We start from the raw sequence: 27621 nt of genomic DNA, 5'->3' as shown, positions 1-27621 counted from the left end.
GGGGAGCTTCATCTCATACCCTTCAAACATTTTCCTCCTGAGAGTTTTTTTTATTGCTCACTGGGAGGCTGGGTGAGGAGGGGAGCGGCTATGAGACCAATAGGAAAATCTGGGGGTTACGTTACTGGAGGTATATAAGTTGGTACACATTTTCTGGAGAGTTGGTAGCAATGCGTATCAAAATCTTAATAATACGGATATGCTTTGATGCAGCAATTTCTTTTTTTAATATTTTTTTTGATGTGGACCATTTTTAAAGTCTTTATTGAATTTGTTACAGTATTGCTTCTGTTCTATGTTTTGGTTTTTTGGTGGCGAGGCATGTGGGATCTCAGCTCCCCAACCAGGGATCAAACCCACACCCCCTGCACTGCAAGGCAAAGTCTTAACCACTGGACCACCATGGAAGTCCCTGATGCAGCAATTTCACTACTAGAAATTTATCCTGAGGAAATAATCAAACAAGTATATAAAAATACAAACAAGTGCAGGGCTTCCCTGGTGGCGCAGTGGTTAAGAATCCGCCTGCCAATGCAGGGGACACGGGTTTGAGCCCTGGTCCAGGAAGATCCCATATGCCACGGAGCAACTAAGTCTATGTGCCACAACTACTGAGCCTGCGCTCTAGAGCCTGTGAACTACAACTACTGAGCCCGCGAGCCACAACTGCTGAAACCCACGCACCTAGAGCCCATGCTCCGCAACAAGAGAAGCCACCGCAATGAGAAGCCCTCGCACCACAACAAAGAGTAGCCCCTGCTCGCCGCAACTAGAGAAGGCCCACGCAGCCAAAAATTAATTAATTAATTAATTAATTTTAAAAAATACAAACAAGAGCAAAGAAAAAGAAAACAAAGTCTACAAGGTCTTAGTAAGGGATTAGGTAAAGATGGCATATCCATACAATGGAATACTATGCAATCACTCAAAGTGATGATGTCAGACTATATTTATTGTCATGTAAACATGTTAAACCAAAAAATGGGCCATATGGATTTCAAATTTTGTAAATAGATTAATGTCTGTTGCGTGTGTGTGTTTGCTTACAGTGTCAGCTCTCCTAATTGACATCCAACCACCTAGCGGACTCATCATTTGAGTCAACCCTCCCTTTCCACCTGGAAAACCTCCAGGGCCGCTGCTCAGGCCCACTGAAGGTTCTGGATGGAAGGCTGTGTACCTTTGTGCCCAGCCACCTGTGCTCCCACCAGATAGCTCATGTGTTTAGCAGGAGTCAGTTTTACAGTTCTCTAGCCTCTTTATTCCAATTTACTTATTATTATATTCATAGTTAAATATTACATAAATTAGAAAAAATGAGTAAAAACAGAGAAACGTATTTTAAAAAACTAAGTTGAATTCTTTGAAGAATTCAATTGCTCTTGTAGTGAGGGAGCTATAATGGGTTGGGGGAGGGGGATAATTGTAAAGGTTCAAGATTCTGCTCTCAGAATGCTTCATAAATGTTTTTTTTTTTTTTTTTTTTTTTTTTATTTATTTGGTTGCGTCAGGTCTTATTTATTTATTTATTTTTATATTTATTTTTGGCTGTGTTGGGTCTTCGTTTCTGTGCGAGGGCTTTCTCCAGTTGCGGCAAGCGGGGGCCACTCATCATCGCGGTGCGCGGGCCTCTTCACTATCGCGGCCTCTCTTGTTGCGGAGCACAGGCTCCAGACGCACAGGCTCAGTAGCTGTGGCTCACGGGCCCAGTTGCTCCGCGGCATGTGGGATCTTCCCAGACCAGGGCTCGAACCCGTGTCCCCTGCACTAGCAGGCAGATTCTCAACCACTGCGCCACCAGGGAAGCCCCATAAATGTTTTTAAGTTTTCTTCCTTCTTCAAAGAAGCCAATACAAGAATTTGGAGACAAAATATTATGGTGCCTATATAAAAAAGACAAATGTGAATTCCCTTCAGCAGAGTAACAAGTGACATAAAAGGCTATATTAAAACGTCGATATATTTTAAGTGAAATAAAAGATTTAAAGTATATATATATATATATACACACACACACACACACACACACACAGTTTATTATTATCATTTCTTATTTAAACTATGTTTTTTTCTTAACCCACTAAGCACAGTCCCACTACTATCAGATAAAAAGCCTTCTGCTACATAGGTCTAGAAAAAGGAAGGATATAGTGATATTTCTGGAAGGACATAGTGAGATTATGGTTGAGTTTTACTTCTTCTTTGTACCTTTCTATTTTTAAAAATGAGAATGTCTATTACTTTTATAATCAGGAAATATCACAAAGCCATCACCATCTTGGGAAAGAAAAACAGAAAGAGAAACTTCAGGATGAAGGGAATGACATGCTGATGCTTGCAGGTGCCCCAGGCAGACCCTGTCTGTCTCCCCTGATGACTGGAACTGTTTGGATTATTTTGTTACAAATCCTAATGGTGATAATGAGTTTGGCTCCTTGGTTTCGCCCCATCCTGAGGGTCAGGTTGACGTCAGCACTCAGACATCTCAATACACTTAATTATCAGGGGAAGGGGGCTCGGGACTCAGGCAAGCAGGTCTCAGGAGGAGAGACGGACCTTCCTGGGTGATGCAAGCCAAGGAGCCCATGAGGAAGCCAGATCAGAGTCAGGAGGCAAACAAGAGGGAGCAGTTCTGAACACCTCAGGTTACTCTCATTCACAGAGGTTACAGCAAGTAGTTAAAGGTCACACACCAGCAGATGCAGCCTTGCACAAAGATGGGCTGAACTTCCTGTATAAATAAAACCACAATCTTTATTTTTTAAATAAATATATTCTTCCCATCAAAACTGTAAAATATTCATTCTTGACTTATAGAAATATTTGTTGAAAACAAACTTCCGACTATAATAACTAATTCTAAAATCATAATAAAGTTGTTCAAAGTCTGGCATTAAAAAAAAAACAATGGAAACAAAAATCTGTTCTTATTCCAACGCCTTCCCACAATACACTCTGTTTCAGTGCTAGAAAGGCTGGGACCATTGGTCAGAGAGAAGGCAAACCTGACAGGGTTGAAGTCCTGCCCTTGGCAACAGGATTATTAATTGTGCAAGGACGTTCTGGGGAGATGGAGTTTAGCAGCAGCTCAAAGAGGAAAGACTTAGGGCTCTTCTTAGAATGATAGTCCAGGCAGGGGGTCATGTATGAAAGCAAATGGGAGGCACTGCACGCGGTCTAGCTGTGACTGGCACAGGGACACTGGGCTTAAGGAACAGAGTCGGGCTGGAGCACAGACAAGTGCAATGGAGCAGAGATGAGGAGGATTCCACCTTCCCTTCCAGTTTGCCATCAGGAGCAATGGCAGGCAGCTCTCAGTTTGGGATTAGAGCCCCAACTGCAATCCCATTCCAGGCACTATTTGGCGAATTAACTTCACTCTAATGCTGAGTGATGGGCTTTGGGGTCAGCCAGACTTGGATGCACATGCTGGCTCTACCACATATGAGTTCTTAAACACAGATATTTTTTAAACCAATTCAAAATAGAGGGCATGTTGGAGGGCATTCGTGCTAAAATTCAATCAATATTTCCCTCATTTTACATAACTGGTATGTCCCAGCAAGGTGACGTGCAAAGCAAGTGCTGGGTTAAATGCATGAAAGGCACATTTCTCTCTCTACCTCTCTCTCTCTCTCTCTCTCCACCCTCCACCATATTCACACACACAAACCAGTGTAACCCACAAGACTCAAACAGAAGAAGCATCACTTTTTACATTTTTCTAAATCAACGCAAGTCCTGCTAGGCCCCCACCTGCGTGGTTGGCAGACCCAGGAGATACAATCTTGGTCATTTTGAGGGCTGCTCACCATCACTGTGATTGTACATGAATTGATTAATTTCTCAATAACTCAATGTCTTTATTTATTTATTTATTTAACATCTTTATTGGAGTATCATTGCTTTACGATTCTGTGTTAGTTTCTGCTTTATAACAAAGTGAATCAGCTATACATATACTTATATCCCCATATCTCCTCCCTCTTGAGTCTCCCTCCCACCCTCCTTATCCCACCCTTCTAGGTGGTCACAAGCACCGAGTTGATCTCCCTGTGCTATGTGGCTGCTTCCCACTAGCTATCTATTTTACATTTGGTAGTGTATATATCTCCATGCCACTCTCTCACTTTGTCACAGCTTACACTTCCCCCTCCCCGTGTCCTCAAGTCCATTCTCTATGTCTGCGTCTTTATTCCTGTCCTGCCCCAAGGTTCTTAAGAACCATCTTTTTTTTTTTTTTAGATTCCATATATATGTGTTAGCATATGGTATTTGTTTTTCTCTTTCTGACTTACTTTACTCTGTATGACAGACTCTAGGTCCATCCACCTCATTACAAATAACGCAGTTTCGTTTATTTTTATGGCTGAGTAATATTCCATTGTATATATGTGCCACATCTTATCTATCCATTCATCTGTTGATGGACACTTAGGTTGCTTCCATGTCCTGGCTATCGTAAATAGAGCTGCAGTGAACATTGTGGTACATGACTCTTTCTGAATTTTGGTTTTCTCAGGGTATATGCCCAGTAGTGGGATTGCTGGGTCATATGGTAGTTCTATTTTTAGCTTTTTAATGAACCTCCATACTGTTCTCCATAGTGGCTGTATCAATTTACATTCCCACCAACAGTGCAAGAGGGTTCCTGTTTCTCCACACCCTCTCCAGCATTTATTGTTTGTAGATTTTTTGATGATGGCCATTCTGACTGGTGAGAGGTGATACCTTATTGTGGTTTTGATTTGCATTTCTCTAATGATTAGTGATGTTGAGCATCCTTTCATGTGTTTGTTGGCAATCTGTATATCTTCTTTGGAGAAATGTCTATTTAGGTCTTCTGCCCATTTTGGGATTGGGTTGTTTGTTTTTTGATATTGAGCTGCATGAGCTGCTTGTAAATTTTGGAGATTAATCCTTTTTCAGATGCTTCATTTGCAAATATTTTCTCCCATTCTGAGAGTTGTCTTTTCATCTTGTTTATGGTTTCCTTTGCTGTGCAAAAGCCTTTAAGCTTCATTAGGTCCCATTTTTAAATTTTTGTTTTTATTTCCATTTCTCGAGGAGGTGGGTCAAAAAGGGTCTTGCTGTGATTTATGTCATAGAGTATTCTGCCTATGTTTTCCTCTAAGAGTTTTATAGTGTCTGGCCTTACATATAGGTCTTTAATCCATTTTGAGTTTATTTTTGTGAATGGTGTTAGGGAGTGTTCTAATTTCATTCTTTTACATGTAGCTGTCCAGTTTTCCCAGCACCACTTATTGAAGAGGCTGTCTTTTCTCCATTGTATATTCTTGCCTCCTTTATCAAAAATAAGGTGACCATATGTGCGTGGGTTTATCTCTGGGCTTTGTATCCTATTCCATTGATCTATATTTTTGTTTTTGTGCCAGTACCATACTGTTTTGATTATTGTAGCTTTGTAGTATAGTCTGAAGTCCAGGAGCCTGAGTCCTCCAGCTCCATTTTTCTTTCTCATGATTGCTTTGGCTATTCAGGGTCTTTTGTGTTTCCATACAAATTGTGAAATTTTTTGTTCTAGTTTTGTGAAAAATGCCATTGGTAGTTTGATAGGGATTGCATAGAATCTGTAGATGGTTTTGGGTAGTATAGTCATTTTCACAATGTTGATTCTTCCATTCCAAGAACATGGTATATCTCTCCATCTGTCTGTATTGTCTTTAATTTCTTTCATCAGTGTCTTATAGTTTTCTGCATACAGGTCTTTTGTCTCCTTAGGTAGGTTTATTCCTAGGTATTTTATTCTTTTTGTTGCAGTGGTAAATGGGAGTGTTTCCTTAATTTCTCTTTCAGATTTTTCATCATTAGTGTATTGGAATGCAAGAGAGTTCTGTGCATTAATTTTGTATCCTGCTACTTTACCAAATTCCCTGAATAGCTCTAGTAGTTTTCTAGTAGCATCTTTAGGATTCTCTATGTATAGTATCATGTCATCTGCAAATAGTGATAGCTTTACTTCTTCATTTCCTATTTAGATTCTTTTATTTCTTTTTCTTCTCTGATTGCTGTGGCTAAAACTTCCAAAACTATGTTGAATAACACTGGTGAGAGTGGACAATCTTGTCTTGTTCCTGATCTTAGAGGAAATGGTTTCAGTTTTTCACCATTGCTGTGGGTTTGTCATATATGGCCTTTATTATGTTGAGGTAGGTTCCCTCTATGCCTACTTTCTGGAGAGTTTTTATCATAAATTGGTGTTGAATTTTGTCAAAAGCTTTTTCTGCATCTATTGAGATGATCATATGGTTTTTATCCTTCAATTTGTTTATATGGTGTATCACATTGATTGATTTGTGTATATTGAAGAATCCTTGCATTCCTGGGATAAACCCCACTTGATCATGGTGTATGATCCTTTTAATGTGCTGTTGGATTCTATTTGCTAGTATTTTGTTGAGGATTTTTGCATCTATGTTCATCAGTGATATTGGTCTGTAGTTTTCTTTCTTTGTGACATCTTTGTCTCGTTTTGGTATCAGAGTGATGGTGGCCTTGTAGAATGAGTTTGGGAGTGTTCCTCCCTCTGCTATATTTTGGAAGAGCTTCAGAAGGATAGGTGTTAACTCTTCTCTAAATGTTTGAGAGAATTCACCTGTGAAGCCATCTGGTCCTGGGCTTTTGTTTGTTGGAAGATTTTTAAACACTGTGTCAATTTCAGTGCTTGTGATTGGTCTGTTTATATTTTCTATTTCTTCCTGTTTCTGTCTCAGAAGGTTGTGCTTTCTAAGAATTTGTTCATTTCTTCCTGGTTGTCCAATTTAGTGGCATATAGTTGCTTGTAGTAATGTCTCATGATCCTTTGTATTTCTGCAGTGTCAGTTGTTACTTCTCCTTTTTTTCTACTTCTATTGATTTGAGTTTTCGCCCTTTTTTTCTTGATGAGTGTGGCTAATGGTTTATCAATTTTGTTTATCTTCTCAAAGAACCAGCTTTTAGTTGTATTGACCTTTGCTATTGTTTCCTTCATCTCTTTCATTTATTTCTGATCTGATCTTTATGATTTCTTTCCTTCTGCTAACATTGGGGGGTTTTTTTGTTCTTCTTTCTCTAATTGCTCTAGGTGTAAGTTTAGGTTGTTTATTTGAGATGTTTCTTGTTTCTTGTTTCTATAAACGTCCCTCTTAGAACTGCTTTTGCTGCATCCCATAGGTTTTGGGTCGTCGTGTTTTCATTGTCATTTGTTTCTAGGTATTTTTTGATTTCCTCTTTGATTTCTTCAGTGATCTCTTGGTTATTAAGTAGTGTATTGTTTAGCCTCCATGTGTTTGTATTTTTTACAGATTTTTTTTCCTGTAATTGAAATCTAGTCTCATAGCGTTGTAGTCAGAAAAGATACTTCAGACGATTTCAATTTTCTTAAATTTACCAAGGCTTTATTTGTGACCCAAGATATGATCTATCCTGGAGAATGTTCTATGAGCACTTGAGAAGAAAGTGTATTCTGTTGTTTTTGGATGGAATGTCCTATAAATATCAATTAAGTCCATCTTGTTTAATGTATCATGTACAGCTTGTGTTTCCTTATTTATTTTCATTTTGCATGATCTGTCCATTGGTGAAAGTGGGGTGTTAGAGTCCCCTACTATGATTGTGTTACTGTCGATTTCCCCTTTTATGGCTGTTTGCATTTGCCTTATGTATTGAGGTGCTCCTATGTTGGGTGCATAAATATTTACAATTGTTATATCTTCTTCTTGGATTGATTCCTTGACCATTATGTAGTGTCCTTCTTTGTCTCTTGTAATAGTCTTTACTTTAAAGTCTATTTTGTCTGATACGAGAATTGCTACTCCAGCTTTCTTTTGATTTCCATTTGCATGGAATATCTTTTTCCATCCCCTCACGTTCAGTCTGTATATGTCCCTAGGTCTGAAGTGGTACTCTTGTAGACAGCATATATACGGGTCTTGTTTTTGTAGCCATCCAGCCAATCTGTGTCTTTTGGTTGGAGCATTTAATCCATTTACATTTAAGGTAGTTATCGATATGTATGTTCCTATTACCATTTTCGTAATTGTTTTAGGTTTGTTATTGTAGGTCTTTTCCTTCTTTTGTGTTTCCTGCCTAGAGAAGTTCCATTAGCATTTGTTGTAAAGCTGGTTTGGTGGTGCTGAATTCTCTTAGCTTTTGCCTGTCTGTAAAGGTTTTAATTTCTCTGTCGAATCTGAAGGAGATCCTTGCTCAGTGGAGTAATCTTGGTTGTAGCTTTTCCCCTTTCATCACTTTAAATATGTCCTGCCACACCCTTCTGGCTTGCAGAGTTTCTGCTGAGAAATCAGCTGTTAACCTTATGGGGATTCCCTTGTATGTTATATGTTGCTTTTCCCTTGCTGCTTTTAATAATTTTTATTTGTATTTAATTTTTGATAGTTTGATTAATATGTGTCTTGGCGTGTTTCTCCTTGGATTTATCCTGTATGGGACTCTCTGCACTTCCTGGACTTGACTATTTCCTTTCCCATATTAGGGAAGTCTTCAACTATAATCTGTTCAAATACTTTCTCAGTCCCTTTCTTTTTCTCTTCTTCTTCTGGGACCCCTATAATTCGTTGGTGCATTTAATGTTGTCCCAGAGGTCTCTGAGACTGTCCTCAATTCTTTTCAATCTTTTTTCTTTATTCTGCTCTGCGGTAGTTATTTCCACTATTTTATCTTCCAGGTCACTTATCCGTTCTTCTGCCACTTAACAGTTATTCTGCTATTGCTTCTTTCTAGAGAATTTTTAATTTCATTTATTGTGTTGTTCATCATTTTTTTTTGCTCTTTAGTTCTTCTAGGTCCTTGTTAAATGTTCCTTGTATTTTCTCCATTCTATTTCCAAGATTTTGGATCATCTTTACTATCATTACTCTGAATTTTTTTTCAGGTAGACTGCCTATTTCCTCTTCATTTGTTTGGTCTGGTGGGTTTTTGCCTTGCTCCTTCATCTGCTGTGTGTTTCTCTGTCTTCTCATTTTGCTTAACTTACTGTGTTTGGGGTCTCCTTTTCGCAGCCTGCAAGTTCATAGTTCCCGTTGTTTTTCATGTCTGTCCCCAGTGGCTAAGGTTAGTTCAGTGGGTTGTGTAGGCTTCCTGGTGGGGGGGACTGGTGCCTGTGTTCTGGTGGATGAGGCTGGATCTTATCTTTCTGGTGGGCAAGACTGCATCTGGTGGTGTATTTTGGGGTGTCTGTGACCTTATTATGATTTTAGGCAGCGTCTCTGCTAATGGGTAGTGCTGTGTTCCTGTCTTGTTAGTTGTTTGGCATAGAGTGTTCAGCACTGTAGCTTGCTGGTTGTTGAGTGGAGCTGGGTCTTAGTGTTGAGATGGAGATCTCTGGGAGAGCTTTTGCCATTTGATATTACGTGGAGCTGGGAGGTCTCTGGTGGACCAATGTCATGAATTCGGCTCTCCCACCTCAGAGGCACAGGCCTGATACCTGGCCAGAGCACCAGGACCCTGTCAGCCACATGGCTCAGAAGAAAAGGGAGAAAGAAAGGAAGGAAGGAAGGAAGGAAGGAAGAAAGAAAGAAAGAAAGAAAGAAAGAAAGGAGGAAAGAGAGAAAGAGAGAGAGGGAGGGAGGGAGGGCGGAAGGAAAGAAGGAAGGAAAAATAATAAAATGAAATAAAGTTATTAAAATAAAAAAATTTTTTAAATTATTAAAAACCAAAAAATTAAAAAGTAATAATAAAAAGAAAGAAGAGAGCCACCAAGCCAAAAAACCAATCCACCAATGATAACAAGCACTAAAAACCATACTAAAAAAAAAAAAAAAAAAAGCAACAGACAGAACCCTAGGACAAACGGTAAAAGCCAAGCTATACAGACAAAATAACACAAAGAAGCACACACATACACACTCATAAAAAGGGAAAAAGGAAAAAAAAATATATCTTTTGGGAAGTCTGAGGTCTTCTGCCAGAGTTCAGTAGGTGTTCTGTATGAGTGTTCCACATGTAGATGTATTTCTGATGTATTTGTGGGGAGGAAGGTGATCTCCTCTGCCATCTTGAAGGTCCCCCTCTCAATGTCTTTTAAATAAGGAAACCCTGTAGCAAATCCTCTAATAGAGTAAAAGCACCCTCTAGAGATTTGATGAATAATCACCTCCCAATATAATTGCTCTGCACATAGTTTTTTTTTTTTTAAGTGACAAAACCAATAGTGTAAATATATTATGGTCACGTGGTACTTTAAAAAATTCTAGAGACAGCTTTGCTTTTGAGGTCAGGGGTCATTGCTTTTGTTTTTTGTTTTTTTAATTTCATTGGCTTATACGTTTCTTTTATTCCAATGTTTAATGTGGTATCCATTGAATTACAAATTTTCTTGAGAAAATAAGTCATCACCTTTATTCAGTTGTGTGGCTAGATTATCTTTATGATATAGATAGTCACTGGTAGTCTTCTTGAGACTAAAAACACAAAGTTGAGATTATAGTCTTAATTGAGTTTGACATGACATGGAATTTTAATCAGCAGGAAATAAAAGATAAATTATTTTTCTTTTTTTTTTTAAATTAATTAATTTATTTATTTATGGCTGTGTTGGGTCTTCATTTCTGCGCGAGGGCTTTCTCTAGTTGTGGCAAGCAGGGGCCACTCTTCATCGCGGTGCGCGGGCCTCTCACTATCGCGGCCTCTCTTGTTGCGGAGCACAGGCTCCAGACGCGCAGGCTCAGTAATTGTGGCTCACGGGCCCGGTTGCTCCGCGGCATGTGGTATCTTCCCAGACCAGGGCTCGAACCCGTGTCCCCTGCATTGGCAGGCAGATTCTCAACCACTGTGCCACCAGGGAAGCCCTATTTTTCTATTTTTATAACTTCTGAGTTTGGTTGTAATGTTCCATAGAAGGTAACTTTGATTTCTATGTGATTTCCAGAAATGATCTGGGTGCATAGTTTTGAATCCAATTCCATCCCTTACCAGTGTGTGATCTTGGGCAAGTTACTTAACCTTCTGATCTAGACTGTAAATATCAAAAAGGCAGTAACCATTTGTTTACTTTTAATTTTCAGGCATAGTGCATGGTATACAGAAAGCATCCAATAAATTATCGAATAAATGAACAAACTAAAGGCACCTAGCACAAGTTAGATGTTTAATAAGTATGAGGCTCCTTTGCCTTTCTTCTCAGTCCACTTTTTAACTTTTAATTTTGAAATAATTGTAGACCCACAAGGAGATGCAAAAATAGTGTAGGGATGTCCCGTATACCCATCATCCAGCTACCTTCAATGGTGACATTTTACACACCTGTAGTGCACTACTGATTGACTGGCACAATAGTCTGACCAGTTTCTGCATGCACTCACTCTTTTTGTAATATTTGTATATGTATTGATTTATATAATCACTGCCATATCAAGACACAGAACTGCCCAGCACCACAAAGCAGCTGTCTAGTGCTGCCCCTTTATAATCACACCCTTCCTCCCCTTTCCAAGCCCCTGGCAACCACTTAGCTCTTCTCTGTCTCCATAATTTTGTCAATTTGAGAATGTTTTATAAATGAAATCATACAGTATCTAACCTTTCAAGATTGGCTTTTTTCACTCAGCATAATAACCTCATGATACTTCCCAGTTGTTATATTTATCAATAATTTGTTCCTTTTTCTTGCTAGGTAGTGTTCCATGGAATGGATGTACCTCAGTTTGTTTAACCTTCACCTATTGAAGGACACTTGGGTCGTTTCCAGTTTGGGGCTACTACAAATAAAGTGTCTATGAACATTTGCATATAGGACATTCTATGTGAGCATGTGCTGTGAACATTTTGTGTGAGAATGTTTTCGTTTCTCTGAAATAAGTTCCTGAGATTGAGATTCATGGGTCATACAGCAAGTATATATTTAACATTTTAAGAAATTGCCAGACAGATTTCCAGAATGGCTGTTAACATTTCACATGCTCTCCAAGAGCATATGCAAGACCTAGTTTCTCCACATCCTTGCCAGCATTTGTTTTATCAGTATTTTTTATTTTAGCCATTCTGTGTAGTGGTATCTCATTGTGGTTTTAATTTGCATTTCCCTAACAACTAGTGATGGTGAACATCTTTTCATGTGTTTATTTGCCACCTGTGTATTAGTAAAGTGTCCGAGTCTTTTGTTCATTTTCTCATTGGATTATTTGTTGTCTTACTGTTGAGTTTAGAGTTCTTTATTCTGAAAACAAGTCTTTTGTCAGGTAGTTTGCAAATATTTTCTCCCAAATGGTACTTGTCATTTCATCTTTTTCACTGTCTTCTACAGAGTAAAAGTTTTTAATTTTAATGAAGTCTAGTTAGTCTAGTCTTTCCTTTTATGGATTGTGCTTTTGGTGCCGTGTCTAAGACCTCTTCTCCTAACTTTAGATCACAAAGCTTTTCTCCTACATTCTCCTCTAAAAGTTTTATGGTTTTATATTTTACATTTAAATCTATGATCCATTTTCAGTTTATTTTTGTATAAGGTGTGAGGTGTAGGTCAAGTTTCATGTTATTGGCTATTGATGTCCTGTCCATTTGTTTCTGCCAAGTGAGATAACAGCACCAGGTTCTACAGGAGCCACAGAAGTAAGATACTACCCAGAGGGGCAGGCTGTCTAAACAGTCCCTTGTAAAATTAATCGCCCTCCCCGGGTTACCTAGAATGAGCTCGATGCTACAGAAACCAAACATTTCACCAGAGTCTTCCTTCTGCAATCATACTGTGCAACCAAATGCTGTTCATGTTGGGTCCCTGAAGAGTCTCCTGCGGCCCCTTGCACCACCACCTAGAGTGAATTTTTGTTTGAAACAGGAAATGAGCATTGAACATTTCTGTTGCACATGATAAAATACCACTTAAGGGTAGGAAAGGGTTTGTTTTATGGAAACATGGTCCCAGAGGTAGAAAGGGCCCAAAACAGGAATCCCTTCTATAGCCTCTTTGCAAAGAAAGACAATCTTTCATTCAACAAATATATTCTGAGCAGCTACTATGTGTCAGGAACTAGGCAATGAAGATGCAGAGTGAAAAAAACAGACATGGTCCCTGCCCTCTACTGGGGAAGGGGGTGGAGTACAGGTAATTACATACACATACACACACACACACACACACACACACACACACACACACACACACTACTGTATGCCAAAAGCTAGCAACAGAATGCTAAAGCAGTACATGGCAGGGACATCTAACCCAGACTTGGGAAGCCTGGCAATGCTTCCTGGAAGACGAGACACTGAACCTGAGGCCTAATAGATGAATTGCAGAGAGCTGGGAGGAGTGGAGTGGGTGGGATAGGAATGGTAATAAGAAAGAAGACACTTCCAGGTGAGGGGGAACAGCATGTGCAAAGGCCCAGAGGTAGGAGTGAGTGTGGTGGGGCAGGGATCTAAGCCTCCAGTACTGCTGGTGTGTAAGATGCAGGGGAAAGAACAAGGGGTGAGGCTGCCCAGGTCAGACCATGAAGGGCCTTGAAAGTTCAGCCATTTCATGAGGACACCAGGAATCCACTGCAGGGCTCTAGGCAAGAGCGTAACAGATGCACATTTGCATTTTAGAGATCTCACTCTGGCAGCATGGAGGCAGGTTGGTGGGAATCTAGGCGGCTGGCTGGGGCACTGGTTAGGAGACTGTCGCAAGAGCTGATGGAACAAAATGGGGGCAGTGGAGAAGGGTTGATGCATTTACACCAGAGTAGGAGCCAGGCTTAAGGAGAGAAGATGCGGTTTTAAAGATCTCTTTGAGAAATGGAGGGATAAGTTGTGCAGAGAAACAGAGGTGAGTTGAGGGATCAGTTGAGGACGGAGCCTTTGCTTGGACACTCCTACTGAGGAAGAGCTGGCTTATTCCTTCCCCTGTGTGACCCTCCCATGTTTGACAGTTCTGCCTGAGCAGAACCCTGCTACCCCGTAACTTCCCTGCCTTGGTCCAACCTTGGCCCTGAGGGACCACACTGAACGAGTCCACCTCTGCTGGTCATGGCAGCCCTTTGACTGTTTTAAAGACACGGGTCACATTCTCTCAAGCTTTCTTTCCTCCAATTTATTCACTTCCCACTTGGCATGGGTTCCTCTTCCGGGTAGTCCCTCCACTGCCCACCTTTAATTTAATCACGCGATGCCCAAACTCTGGATAGAGTCTGATCAGCCAGAAAACAATAAGCATCCCCTTCTGGAGCTTGACATTTCTACCTGTAGCATCCCCACACTCTTCTGCCCTTGTCAGGAAGCTGCCTCCCTTCCCTGAACATTTGAGGCAACATCTCCCAGTGGGATCTATGGTAGCCTGGGCACTGGGGACAAGCCTGGGCCCAGAGCCTCAGCTGGGGAAACAGGTTTGACGAGGCCCTCGCTGTCACTTCCGATAGCAAACAAACCACGCCTGGGAGCACAGGACCCAGCCCCACCAGCAAATGGATCGCCTGCCTTTTCTCCTCTGGTGAGAATCAGGGCACCTGACCGCCGTTGGGTGTGTGGCTTGGTGAGGAAAATAGAGGTGGGACACTGACTCCGTCTTCAGGGACTATGCAGCCTTGTTGGGAGAGAGGATATAGAACAGGTGGTCAGAGACGGGCCTTTACAGAGGAGATAGGGCCACAGCTAGACCTCGAAGGATGGGGGAATATCAGCTGGTGAGAAGAATAAGGCGAATAAGGATATAAGGCGAATAAGAATAAGGATGGCAAGGAAAGATGCAGAGGTCAGAGTACTGAAGGTGGACCCAGGGAAGGAATAGAAGACACTCTGGTCAGAGCAGAGACTCTCTATGCGTGAACATTGAGAGAAAATGCTGTAAAGGTAGGTTGGAACCATAGCGGGCTAGACTCTCCTCTAGGCAGGGAGCTGCCAAGGGCTCTTGAACCAAAGAAGGAGATGATTAAACTGGTGAGTGGTTTGGGGTCTGGGTCTGGCGAAGTTAGTGATGAATCCTGCCCTCTGCTGTGACCCAGAAGAACAGGGCTCCAGGATGCCCAGGGAGGGCAAAACCCTTCCCGGAAGTCATCCAGGGAACCTAGCTGGCACCTGGCTGGCCTAGTTTTAAGTCCCCTTCGGGTGATCTTTCCAATAGCCTTTCCTAGGGGGACAAACACAGGGAGAACAGTGAACTATTCAAATGAGTGACCTGGGAAGTGCTTTGAGTGGCAACAACAAAGGCTGTAATCTGGGAGCAGAACTGGCTACATCAAACCGTTGGTGCCTTGGTTACAAACTGTTAAGAATTTCAAGATGGCAACATTAAACCAAGCCTGGGGCCCCTCTAAGCACAGAGTCCTGTGCAACTTCAGAGGTTGCACGCTCATGATGCTGGCTCTGTCTGGGGGTCAAGACGAGAGCAGGTTCTTATCCAAAAGCACACAGTGGGCTTGCAGCGGGGCTCCCACACTCAGAAGGCTCAGTCAGTCATCTCCCTCTCTGTCCTGGGTAGGTGACAGCCCAGCATTCCAGCTCAGGCAGCTTATGGCTCTTGGCCACAGGAAAAGAAGAGACTAGGGACAGGAAACTTGAGTTCCAATCTTGATTTTGCTTTCAATCTGATGTAAGAATCACTTAACTTCTGGGTCTTGGTTTTATGGCCCATATTAAGTGTTCAGTAGGTATTGTTTCTCTCCCTTTCCGTAAAGAAGCCCCAATTGTAGGATCTCTACCACATGGCCTCTTGCTGGAGTATTTGAAGCAAAACACAGGATCCAATGATGGGTCTTGAGTTGCAGAAAGAATTCAGTGAAATGCATTTGTATCTTGGGAGAAAACTCCAAATATTACATATTTGTATATATGTACCACATCTTCTCTATCCATTTGTCTGTCAATGGGCATTTAGGTTGCTTCCATGACCTAGCTACTGTAAATAGTGCTGCAGTGAACATTGGGGTGCATGTGTCTTTTTGAATTATGGTTTTCTCAGGGTATATGTCCAGTAGTGGGATTGCTGGGTCATATAGTATTTCTATTTTTAGTTTTTTAAGGAACCTCCATACTGTTCTCCATAGTAGCTGTATCAATTTACATTCCCACCAACAGTGCAAGAGGGTTCCCTTTTCTCCACACCCTCTCCAGCATTTATCGTTTGTAGATTTTTTGATGATGGCCATTCTGACTGGTGTGAGGTGATACCTCATTGTAGTTTTGATTTGCATTTCTCTCATAATTAGTGATGTTGAGCATCGTTTCATGTGCCTCTTTGGCCTTAGCCATTTGTTTAAGGCAGCCATCAGGACTCTCCTGGGAGGTTCCCGTGTGCCCAAGTCTGCAGTGGGTACACTCGGAAAGCCTTGCTTCCCTTATATCTTTCAAATCAGCACAGGCCTGAGTGCTAGAGACCAGCTCATGGACAAGTCTAAAGTGAAATAAAGCAGCCAAATTGAACTGAGCCAAACTGAATGACCCTCTCCTAGGCACACAGGAATTGATTTTTTTTTTTAAAGGAGGAATATTTCCTGATCCATCTACTCTTCACTGAGTATCCCTTGAACTCCCGAAGCTGAGGCTTTCCCTGGCAAATTTCTGCTCTTACCGCCTTTGAACTCATAGGTGAAATTAATCCCGGGATCCCAGTCCCCTTCTCTCTCCCCCCACCTCTTCTTTCTGACATTAAAATCTGTTTCTGCCTTTCATATCCACACAGGAGGGGGCAGAGCTCCACTAATGAATGTTTGAGAAGCCCTTTGAGATCTTGGATGAAAGGCACCTTATAAAATACAATAAAAAATAATAGGAGTCATTACTAGCTGGGCTAATCCCTGTAGGATAATTGAAGGGCTTTCCTCAGGCAGATTCTGAATTCACACAGAAACACATGGGTTCACGAGGCAAAACTAATTTGAGAGTTCAGGGGCCATTGCTATGCTTCTCCCATTCTAGGATCGTGTACTAGAATCTTTCTGAAATCTGAGGTGCATTGCAGTGGCCCAGAGCTGGAAAGGATCTTTGAAATGATCTGCCTAACCTCTTTGGTGTGCAGATGATGCCAGTGAGGCCCAGAGAGGCGAGGTGACCAGCTCAAAGTTGCACAGCAAGTGTGAGAACCACAGGTCTGGAGGTCCAGTCCCTGGATACCCCAATTCGGGGGCTCCTGTTACCCCACTCTCAATCAATAACACATCCTTTCCCATCTCTGCATACTGATCACCTTCTATCGCACAGCAGAGCATTGGAACAAGAGTCAGATAGAGCTGAGTATGAATCCTAGCATATGAAAGACAGTAGCAGACAAGTAAGCCTCAGTTTCCTCATGCGTAAAATGGGAATAATAATGCCTTCCTATAGAGGTGCTGTGAGGAGCCAGTGAGAAATGCACACAGGAACACCTGGCATGGAGCACGTGTTCAGTCAATGCTGCTTGAACGAATGCTCCAAGAATGAGCCTGGCAGTGCCAGGGTTTGACCTACAGTCCTTGCTTTATACAGCTATGTTCAGTCTGTATTTAATGAGCACCTATTATGTGCTGATCGCTATGCTAAGCTCTCCAGGACGTTATCTCATTCAATCATCATCACCATCCCCATGAGGCCAGCAGTGTGAAATCGAGGTTCGGGGAGGTTAGCTAACTTGTGCAAGGCCACACAGCTGAAGAAGAGGCAGGACTTGAACCCGCGCTCCCAGCCGCTATGCAACACTGCCTTCCCTTATGAAAAGAGGCATGAACATTGTTGTAACCACAATGGAGCCCGCAAAGGAGTCTCTGCTGTGATACAGGAAAGGAGTGATGGAGGGGATGGGAACAGTAGTAGCCTAAGATGATCCACTGCAGCACTTTTACCTTCAAGGTTATGAAAGTAACACTCTTCTCCTTACGTCAGATTATTTATTCTGAGGGCTGCACTGATGCAAGCCACACTATCTCCCTCAGGAAGGGCAGTTAGTAGCTGCAGCTGAATTTGGAATCAAGAAATCTAGGGACTTCCCTGGCGGTCCAGTGGTTAGGACTCTGTGCTTTCACTGCCGAGGGCTCGGGTTCAATCCTTGGCTGGGGAACTAAGATCCCACAAGCCATGAGGTGCAGCCAAAAAAGAAAAAAAGAAATCTAGATTCGGGTCCTGGATCTGCCCCTTAGAAGCCAAGTACCTTAAGCACTCTGCCTTCAGAGTCCCATGTTCCTGGTCTGTATAACAAGGATAACTCTTCCCACTTTACCCCTCCAAATGGGCTCTTTGGAGTTTCAAATGGGAATGAACATGGAAGTACTTTGTCAGTTGCAACCTTCTGTACAGCTGTAAATCATTGCTGTTACTAGTGATAGTTTTAAGCCTTTCAATGTGATAAAGCAAGTGGCTAGGGTCCCAGGCTGGTGGTGGACTTCAGGAAGACTGACTCAACACAGCTGGCAGGCAGGGGACAATACGCATTACCGGTCTTCAAAGGACAGTTTAGTGCATTCAGAGCTCTGACCTCAGATTATTTGGTTGGAAGAGGGCACTTTAGGGGCCCAGCCCTTTGAAATTCAATTGTAAACCTAATGGGTTCCATTTATTTCAGGTTTCATCTTTTTCCCAGATGAGACCCAAGGTCAGAACCTGTTGTGTCACATTCTCTGCTTCTGTATGTGTGGAAGAAACCAGCCCCTGTGAAAGGCCACTCACTGGGTGAGGCCGGCAAAGGAGGAAAGAAGCTGATCCGAGCATCGTTAATCACTCCCGGGTGATTTCTTCATCGATCAAGACTTTCCCAAATACCACCTAGAAACTAGAATAACCAGGACTGTGTCCTTCTGAACTACCCTCCTCAGGATGGATGGCTCTGAGTCACCCTCTCCAGAGATTTCCAGGGCTGATCAAGACTGTCAGAGCTAAAGGGAACTCCCAAGTTGCCCTCTTCCAGCCTTTGGGCCTCTTGGAGAGACAGCCATCTAACACCCCAGAGATGGGGTGCTCACTCCCTCATGTTGTCGGACACTCTCCAGCCACCATCTGCCTCCAGGTGATTCTCACCCACTGCTCATGGGGTCTCCAGCACCACTGGTATCATGTCAACTTCAAGACACCCCTTCCCAAGACTGAATTCCCCATATTAGAGGGCTGAGATGGTACAACTAAAAGTGCATGGCTTTAGGCATCAGAAAGAAAGGCTTGAACTCAAACCCTGGATCAATAACTCATCAGGGGCTTCCCTGGTGGCGCAGTGGTTGAGAATCTGCCTGCCAATGCAGGGGACACGGGTTCGAGCCCTGGTCTGGGAAGATCCCACATGCTGCGGAGTAACTAGGCCCGTGAGCCACAATTACTGAGCCTGCGCGTCTGGAGCCTGTGCTCCGCAACAAGAGAGGCCGCGATAGTGAGAGGCCCGCGCACCGCGATGACGAGTGGCCCCCACTTGCCACAACTAGAGAAAGCCCTCGCACAGAAACGAAGACCCAACACAGCCATAAATAAATAAATAAAAATTAAAAAAAAAAAACAACTCATCAGCTGTGTGACTTTGGGAAATTTAATTAACCTCTCTGAACTTCAGTGTGCTTATCTTTAAAACAAATAATAATCATCAGTACCTTTCTGGATTGTTGTTAGGATCCAAGCTAACATAGAGAACGTGCTTGCACATAGTAGGCATTCAATAAGCAGTAGTCTTTATATGGCAAGACTCATTCATTTTAGAAAACATGTATTGAGGGTTTACTTTGTGCCAGGTGCTCTGCCGGGTGCTGCACACAGGAGAGCAGAATAGAGGAGTGGAAAGAGAATGGGCTTTGGTGTCAAAGACCTGTGTTCTAATCCAAACTCAACCATTTACCAACCTGGTAACCTTGGACAGTGGACTGACTGAGCCTCCCTGGACCTCCCTTATCTCATCTCTGCACAGGGATGGTGTGGGTGTTAAATGAGATGATGTACATCAAGTGCTGAACCCAGGGCCTCGCTCAGCATGAATGCTGAGTAAGTGGGAGCCACATTGCAAGATTCAGGGATGCTGAGTACGAGAAGAAGTTAATGCAAGGCCGAGTTCAGGCAGGACAGTGGATATTTTATTATGTAGAATTTAAAGTAATCTTATTTAATGTTATGGTTCCTGACACTGGACTCTATGGACTGTTTCCTTTGTCTACGTATTTTCCCAGGGAAATAGACTCTTGAATATAGAGGGACAAAGTCCTGTCCCTTTAGCTTTGCCATGTTGTATTTGAGAATAGAAGGGGGTCAAGGCTGGGGTTCAGGGCCAGCTCCATCCAGCTTCTGTTCAGAGCAGAGAAACTAAGGCAGAAGATCAGTCGTGTAGGCAGGACATCAGGGAGGGGGACGGGGAAGAGGGGGCAGAAAACTCAGTGGGCACGAGGGCTCCCTGGCCCTGCAAACACAGGGCAGGGACAGCACTGAGACCTCTGAGCCCATCCCTGGGGGTCACGCCCAGCTCGAGAACTGCTCAGGGCTGAGTCCATCCATCCAGGGCCTCTGTGGAGCTGAGAAAGGCAGCAGCTGACAGAGACATCACACTAATCCTAGTCTTTTTTTTTTTTAAAGATTTTTTTTGATGAGGACCATTTTTTTTTTTAATTATTTATTTATTTATTTTTGGCTGTGTTGGGTCTTCGTTTCTGTGCGAGGGCTTTCTCCAGTTGTGGCAAGCAGGGGCCACTCTTCATCGCGGTGCGCGGGCCTCTCACTATTGTGGCCTCTCTTGTTGCGGAGCACAGGCTCCAGACACGCAGGCTCAGTAGTTGTGGCTCACGGGCCTAGTTGCTCCGCGGCATGTGGGATCTTCCCAGACCAGGGCTCGAACCCGTGTCCCCTGCATTAGCAGGCAGACTCTCAACCACTGCGCCACCAGGGAAGCCCAATGAGGACCATTTTTAAAGTCTTTATTGAACTTGTTACAATAATGCTTCTGTTTTGTGTTTTCGTTTTTTGGCCAAGGGGCATGTGGAATCTTAGCTCCCCAACCAGGGATGGAACCTGCACCCCCTCCACTGGAAGGCGAAGTCTTAACCACTGGACCGCCAAGGAATTCCCAATCCTAGTCTTTCTTCGTTTGAGCCACTGGACCCGAGAGAAGCCAGGGGGAAGGAAAAGAACAGTTTCATTTTGTCCCTATCCTGGAATATCCACGCAAAGTGCCTGTCCTGCTTCTGTTTCAGGTAATATGGTAAAGGAAAGCCATGCTTCTCAACCTATATAAGTCCTCTGGGGTTGTATAAAAATGCAGATTCTGATTCTGTGGGTCTGGGTGGAGCCTAAAATTCTGCATCTCTAAAGAGCTCCCAGGTGATGCTGAGGCTTCCCTGAAACTCTCTGCCTATGAAACATATCAAAATGTTAGAAAAAAAATCTTAAAAAACATATTTTTAAATTAGTGGAAGAGACTTCAAGGAAGGGGAACCTAAGGCCAGGAGTGAAGCCGGCCCCCAGTCCGAGTGGATGCATGTAAAGAAATGGTCACATTCTCTGGGGGACCCTGCACAGCCTCGTGACCTAGAACTGCTATGCATAGGACTATGCCAGGAATGGGGGAGGGGTGACACTCGGCATTCATTCTGTACCCACGCAGGCTGGGGAGTCACACTGGAGACCCCTTCACGTACAGCCAGGATTCAGGAAGGGCTATACCCTGAGGAAAATGGGGAGAGATACGAACAGCAAACACACAACGAAAGAAAACCCAAAACAAGGAAAAGTGTCTGTGTCAGCCTTGATTTGGGGTAGTTGGAGAAAAAAATTGTCCTCTGAGATTTGAGAGCTACTGGCTGACCCTTGCTTGACGCAGGAGTCTGAAATGACATGGTAGCCTGGTCTTAAAACCCCCCTAAATTATCCTTTAAATTTCAAGTGGACCCTGGTCTATTGTATGTCCTGATGCCCAGTGGAAGCAATCACAAGTCCTCCTGCAGGAATGCACCTCAAGCCAAACCATACAGTATTATCATAGGATTCCCCCAAAAAAGGACCTCACAGTCCAAATCTCAATGCATCCAAGGAAACAGACCACCATGAGTGAGAGGCAGCAGGAAACAGCACTCTGTAGAATCAGACCCACAGGGACTTCAGATATTGGGATATAGACGATTGAACAATTATGTTTAATATGTTTAAAGAAATAAAAAGAAAATTAAAAGTCAGTAAAGAGTAAGAGACTATAAAAACGACCAGGAAGATCTGAAAAAATAATCAAAGTGCCTACTAATGATGATGAAGTTTCCCTAGCTTCCTGTATTGAAGCCAACACATTTTCTATTAGAAAAAAGTTTGGAACGTGCCCATCCCCTCCCTGGCCATTAAATGCAGCCTGTTCACACCTGCCCTGTGTCAGCAGCAGGGAATGTTATTGCAAATATTTTTCCAGAATTATCCCTCTGCCTGGCCCATCCTGTCTTGGGCTACTCCACCTAGCTCTGGGATTCCCCGGCTTCCTTCTCCAGTTTCCAGTTCCTACTTCTGGCCCTCTTCCTTATTTAGGTGACACATCCAGACATTCCCTGGGTCCCCTCCCAACTCCACATGAGCCCCTCTTTCACGGTGGGACCCTCGGTCCCAGTGTGAGGGGTTGCAAACATGACGGTGCTAGCAGCGGTTATAATCTCACCCCATTCTACCACCACCACCTGCTTACCTGTTTACAAAGCACCTTTCATGTCCGCCAGAGCACTATCGTTCTCACAAACAGAGAAGAAGGCTCAGAGCCATCTTCAATCGTCTAGAAGTCAACAGAACCAGGATACAAAACAGGACTCACTCCTGTGCTCCCATCTTGGCCCCAACTCGTTCTGCTGCTTCACAGCTGCCTCCAATTACAGCAATGATCAATCACCAACCAGCGCTTTCTGCTCCCTTATTATGTCAAACCCTAACCAGCCTTCATTGATCTGAATTGACATTTCCTTAGTCTTACCCAGTTGGTTGGGAAATCTCTGGGTCATGGCCAAATATATATTTATGGTCAAGAAAATGTTAATTTATGTCCCATCTGTCTGAAGATAATCTGTCTCTGGCTACAATCAGTGGAGACATAAGTACAAGTTGGCTCAAGCAAGAGTCAGTGAAAGCTTAGCAGAGAAGAGGTGTGGGAGTGAACCAGGGTCCCATGCATCTTCCCTTCCCCGTCTCAAGGCAGTATCTCAAAATCCCACAGAAAAACATTTTTTTTCTACTCTCAGAAACATGAAAGACCATGATACATGACAGTATGGGTATATACTACAGATACTAGGCAAATTGTGAAATTTCAGTTAGGGTTCTATTAGCTTTACTCTTGGGAGATTTTCCAGCCAGAAACTGAAAAGGAAATTTATGGGCGCCCTATTGTGGGCAGATCTAGTACTGCAGGGCCGCCCCCAGCTACCCCTGCGCGTGGGGGGAGCTGACGGAGACAGGCGCTGTACTGCCCGCCTTCGCGGAGTTTACATTCTAGTGGAGCCAGGTGGGGAAAGGAACAAGCAGGTAAATGGGCAAGATCCTTTCAGATAGTGAAAGAACATAAAATAGGGTGATGTGATAAAGAGTGCCTGGGTGGAGGGGGTCTGAGTAGGGGTACCAGTTGTGTGTTCAGGGAAGGTGGCTAGGGGAGGGGATGGCTGAGCTCAGCCCCCAAGACAAGAAGTTACGGACCACGTGGAGATCAGGGACTAGCGTCCCAGGCAGTACAAAGGTCTGGAGGCTGAAACGAGCTCGGAGTATCTGAGCACAGAGAAACCAGTGTGGCAGGTGACGCAGAACAAAGAGAAGACCACCAGGCAGTCAGGGTAAAGGAGGAGGCATCTCTGGGAACACCCACCTCACGCAGGTGGGAAAACGGGGTCTACTGTACATTTTCAGAACATCTGATTCTCACCCCTGCACCCGCCCCCCATACCAGGTCCTTCAGCAAATCTAACCAGCTCCAACTCAGACCGTCCACTTCCTTCCTCTCTACAGCCACCCGCAGCCCGTTGTCCTCCTCTCCTACAGCAGCTTCCTAATGGATCTCCTTGCCTCCTGCAAGGCATTCTCCCCTCAGCAGAAAAGTGGTCTTTTAACTGTAAATGGATAGTAGCTCACCCTTGCTTAGAACTCCTCAATGACTGTGCATTTAGAATAAACCCAACTCAGGCCGTCCTTCTCCCTCCCTCCCTCTGCTCCAGCCACAGTAGACGCTTACCTCTTTTCTGCCACAGGGCCTTTGCACTTGCGGTTCCCCACACCAAGAATGCCCTTCCCCTGGTTCTCGCCAAGTCTGGTTCCTTTTCATCCTCCAGGGCTCAGCTTAAACTTCTCAGAGAAGGCCCCAGGTTACTCCAGATCCCATCACCATGTTGATTTCCTTCATGGTACCCACCACATTATGTAATTATTTTATTTAATCATTGTTTTCTTGCTTTTTGTCTTTTTCCATCTTGGGTTTTGACCTCCATGAGGGCAGAGACTATAACACTTTTATCCACCACGGGATCTTCTGTGCCTCCGAGGTCCTGGCATCTGAGTGATATTTGTGGAATGAACAAACGAACCCCAGGAGATGGGAGCCCATGAAGACCTTAGTGATAATGTAGCCCAGTAGTTTTCAATTTTTATTTTTAGCACAGAACCTCCTTCCAAATGAAATCTTGTACAGAACCTCAGTGCTGAGACAGCAGACGTGAGCCCTGCCCTCCTGGTTCTGTCTTTGTGCCACCGAGAGCCCTGAGTGAGCTAAGGGTGCTATGGGCTCTTAAGAAATCCCCCCCCCTGCCCCCCCAGTGGCTGAGTTGTCCTGAACGGCCCCTCAGCCCAGCATTTCTCTGGCTGCTGCCTCTGCTTTGATCCTTAGAACAGAAGCAGGATGGAACATGGCATTTCGGACTGTCATAAGCAATTTAGGAAGTGCTTAGAGTTAAAGGTTTTGGAGGAAATTTACACACGGAAACATATTTAGGAACCTGATGATTTACTCCTGGGGGGTGTGTGAGCACGGTGGTTTTCACTTCAAAGAGCGGCGAATGATTGTGGGCTCAGGCAAATTGGGAGAATTCCCTGGAAGCCCTGTGTACCCAGGAGAGGGGGCAAGGACCACCCGCTTCTGACACCAGGCAGCACAGCCCAGTGGGCCCAAATGGAGCATGAGACAGCAGAGGCTGGGCTCACAGGGCATCTGGGTGCCCTGGGAAGGGGCCTACGTGTGTTGGACATCTTTTATGCCCCACTTCACATATCCTAGGCTTACCTTTTTACCTTGGCCATTGCTGTGGCAACGAGCGCTACAATGATTACACAGAATATCTCTTGCTTTCTGATGGCTACTTATTAGCTGTGTGATCTTGGGCAATGGCTACTTATTAGCTGTGCGATCTTGGGCAAGTTGCTTAACCTCTCTGTCTCTCATTTTCATCATCCGGAAAAGGGGGGTGATAATGGTACTCCCTTCATATGGCTGTAGTGAAGATTATACAAGTTAATACATGTGAAGTGCTTGTAACAGTGCCTGGCACAGAGTACGTACTACCAAAGAGAGAGACGTTACTATTATTATTATTATTATTACTCTGTCTAGGGCTGGGCACTAGAGGAGAGAGATGGGCCTCCTAACTCCGAGTCTGGTAAGTCGGGGCCTGACTTGCCGTGGATGGGAGTTGACTGCAGCCCTCGGGCCTATGGTTGGGAGTGGGGCAGGGGAAGACAGGAACTACCATTTCTCGAACGTGCAGAATCTCAGAAAACTCTCACAGGGCCTCAGGGAGAAGATACTCTTGCTATCTCCTTTTTAGAGGTGAGGAAACCATGGCTTAGAGAGGTAGCGAGAGTTGCCCGAGGTCACGTGGCCAGGAGTGGCTGACCAGGGCTCCAGCCAGGCCCGGCGAGCCTGGACCTGGTGCCCATGGACACCGTGGGAGGCTGCAGAGGCTGGAGAGGAAAGGATGTGTCCCTATTGCTCCCTGATCGGTAGCGTCCAGAGATGGTGGAGAGGTGCCTCCCAGCCCTCCAAACACAGGGGATTGCCTGTCTGGGTTGAGAGGAAGGTGGGTCCTGAACACTGCCTGCCTGAGGTACAACCAGGGGGCTGGGCTCTGGGGGATGAGGGTGGGGAAGAGGGGCTGTTGGAAAGGCACTGGGCCAGGCAGGAGTCAGGAGCCGGATTTCAGGCCTGGCTTCCTGTGCAAATCCCAGCACCCAAAACAGGGCCCTCCAGGCAACGGGTGCTCAATCAATATTTGTTGAACAAATGGATGAATGAACCAATGACTGAATGACGTGGTCCCTGCTCTTGGGGAGTTTCCAACCTGGAGGACAGACTCATGAATGTCATTATAGAGCAGGATGTGCTGTGTCACCTCTATGGGGTGGCTCGCAGGGGCTACAGGAGTAGCCGAGGAAAGCGCCCTGTGAGCCGGGATGTATTCCAAGAAGGGAACTTGACTGGGCCTAAAGGATAAAGGCAGATCCAGGTGGCAGAGAAGAGGGGCAAGCACAGAGCACTGGCAGGCCTGCACACAGAGTGCCTCTGAGGCAGGAACGGTTCAGCGTCTGAAAGGCATGTGAGAAGGTGGCTTGATACTGCACAGATCTTTATACTCTGGAACATACTCTGCTCCAGCAAGCCCCTCCCCTCCATTCTCCTAAAGCATAACTGCAAACTGCACAGTTATCTGTAAACTGGGCATGAGCCCAGCTCCCCAGTACTGGTTTCCTTTTTTTTTTTTTTTTTAAATTATTTATTTACTTATTTATTTATTTATTTTTGGCTGCATTGGGTCCCCGTTGCTGCACGCAGGCTTTCTCTGGTTGCGGTGAGCGGGGGCTACTCTTTGTTGCGGTGCGCAGGCTTCTCATTGCTGTGGCTTCTCTTGTTGCGGAGCACAGGCTCCAGGCGCGCGGGCTTCAGTAGTTGTGGCACGTGGGCTCAGCAGTTGTGGCTCGCGGGCTCTAGAGCGCAGGCTCAGTAGTTGTGGCGCACGGGCTTAGTTGCTCTGTGGCATGTGGGATCCTCCCGGACCAGGGCTCGAACCCATGTCCCCTGCATTGGCAGGCAGATTCTTAACCACTGCACCACCAGGGAAGCCCCCCAGTACTGGTTTTCTTAAGTCTGGCCCCATATCAAGAGCTGGTTTAGTACAGAGACCTGTAGGGCCCCAGCCCCACGGGTGTCCTCCTTCCAGCAACTCCCGCCTCAGGGAGCTTCAGGCCGAAGCTGAACCCAGGCCTGGGCCTGCACCTTTGCCCTCCTCCTCCTCCTCCTCCTCAGCCGGCTGCCCAACCCATCACCACGGGGTTCACACACACCCCCCCCCCCCGCCCTGCACTGGCCAAACACTGGCAGAGGGAAGCCAGAGAAAACCAGACGGGCAGGCCTCACCAGGAATTCGGGGAGGAGAGGGTGACATGGCAGTCACTCGGGCTCCCTGAAGCTAGGAAGCCGTGAAGGGGAACTGCCCTCAGCGGGGACCCAAGGGCCATGAGTCTCATTCTTTTCTTCTTACCCAGTAGCCCTGTAAGAGTTGAGAGAATTATACCAGCTATAACAATGCTTTACACCTTTAGAGGGCTTTACAGTTTACAGCCCATGTTTACACGAGGTATCTACTCTAACAGAGATGCAGCAACAGAAGTGGAAATGGGCTCGCCCTGAAGAGCCAGTTCGGGCCCAGTGCTCTGCCCCAAAGACTCACAGGGGCAGACATGGCCTGAGCAGCTTCAGACCCTGCTGGCCTTGGGGACTTGAATTTCAGGACCAAGAATCAGAGGCTTTGAAGTGTGGGAAAGGAATGG

This window comes from Eubalaena glacialis, chromosome 10, assembly GCF_028564815.1.
Source record: "Eubalaena glacialis isolate mEubGla1 chromosome 10, mEubGla1.1.hap2.+ XY, whole genome shotgun sequence".
Classification (NCBI taxonomy): domain Eukaryota; kingdom Metazoa; phylum Chordata; class Mammalia; order Artiodactyla; family Balaenidae; genus Eubalaena; species Eubalaena glacialis.
This window is presented reverse-complemented; position numbering follows the sequence as displayed.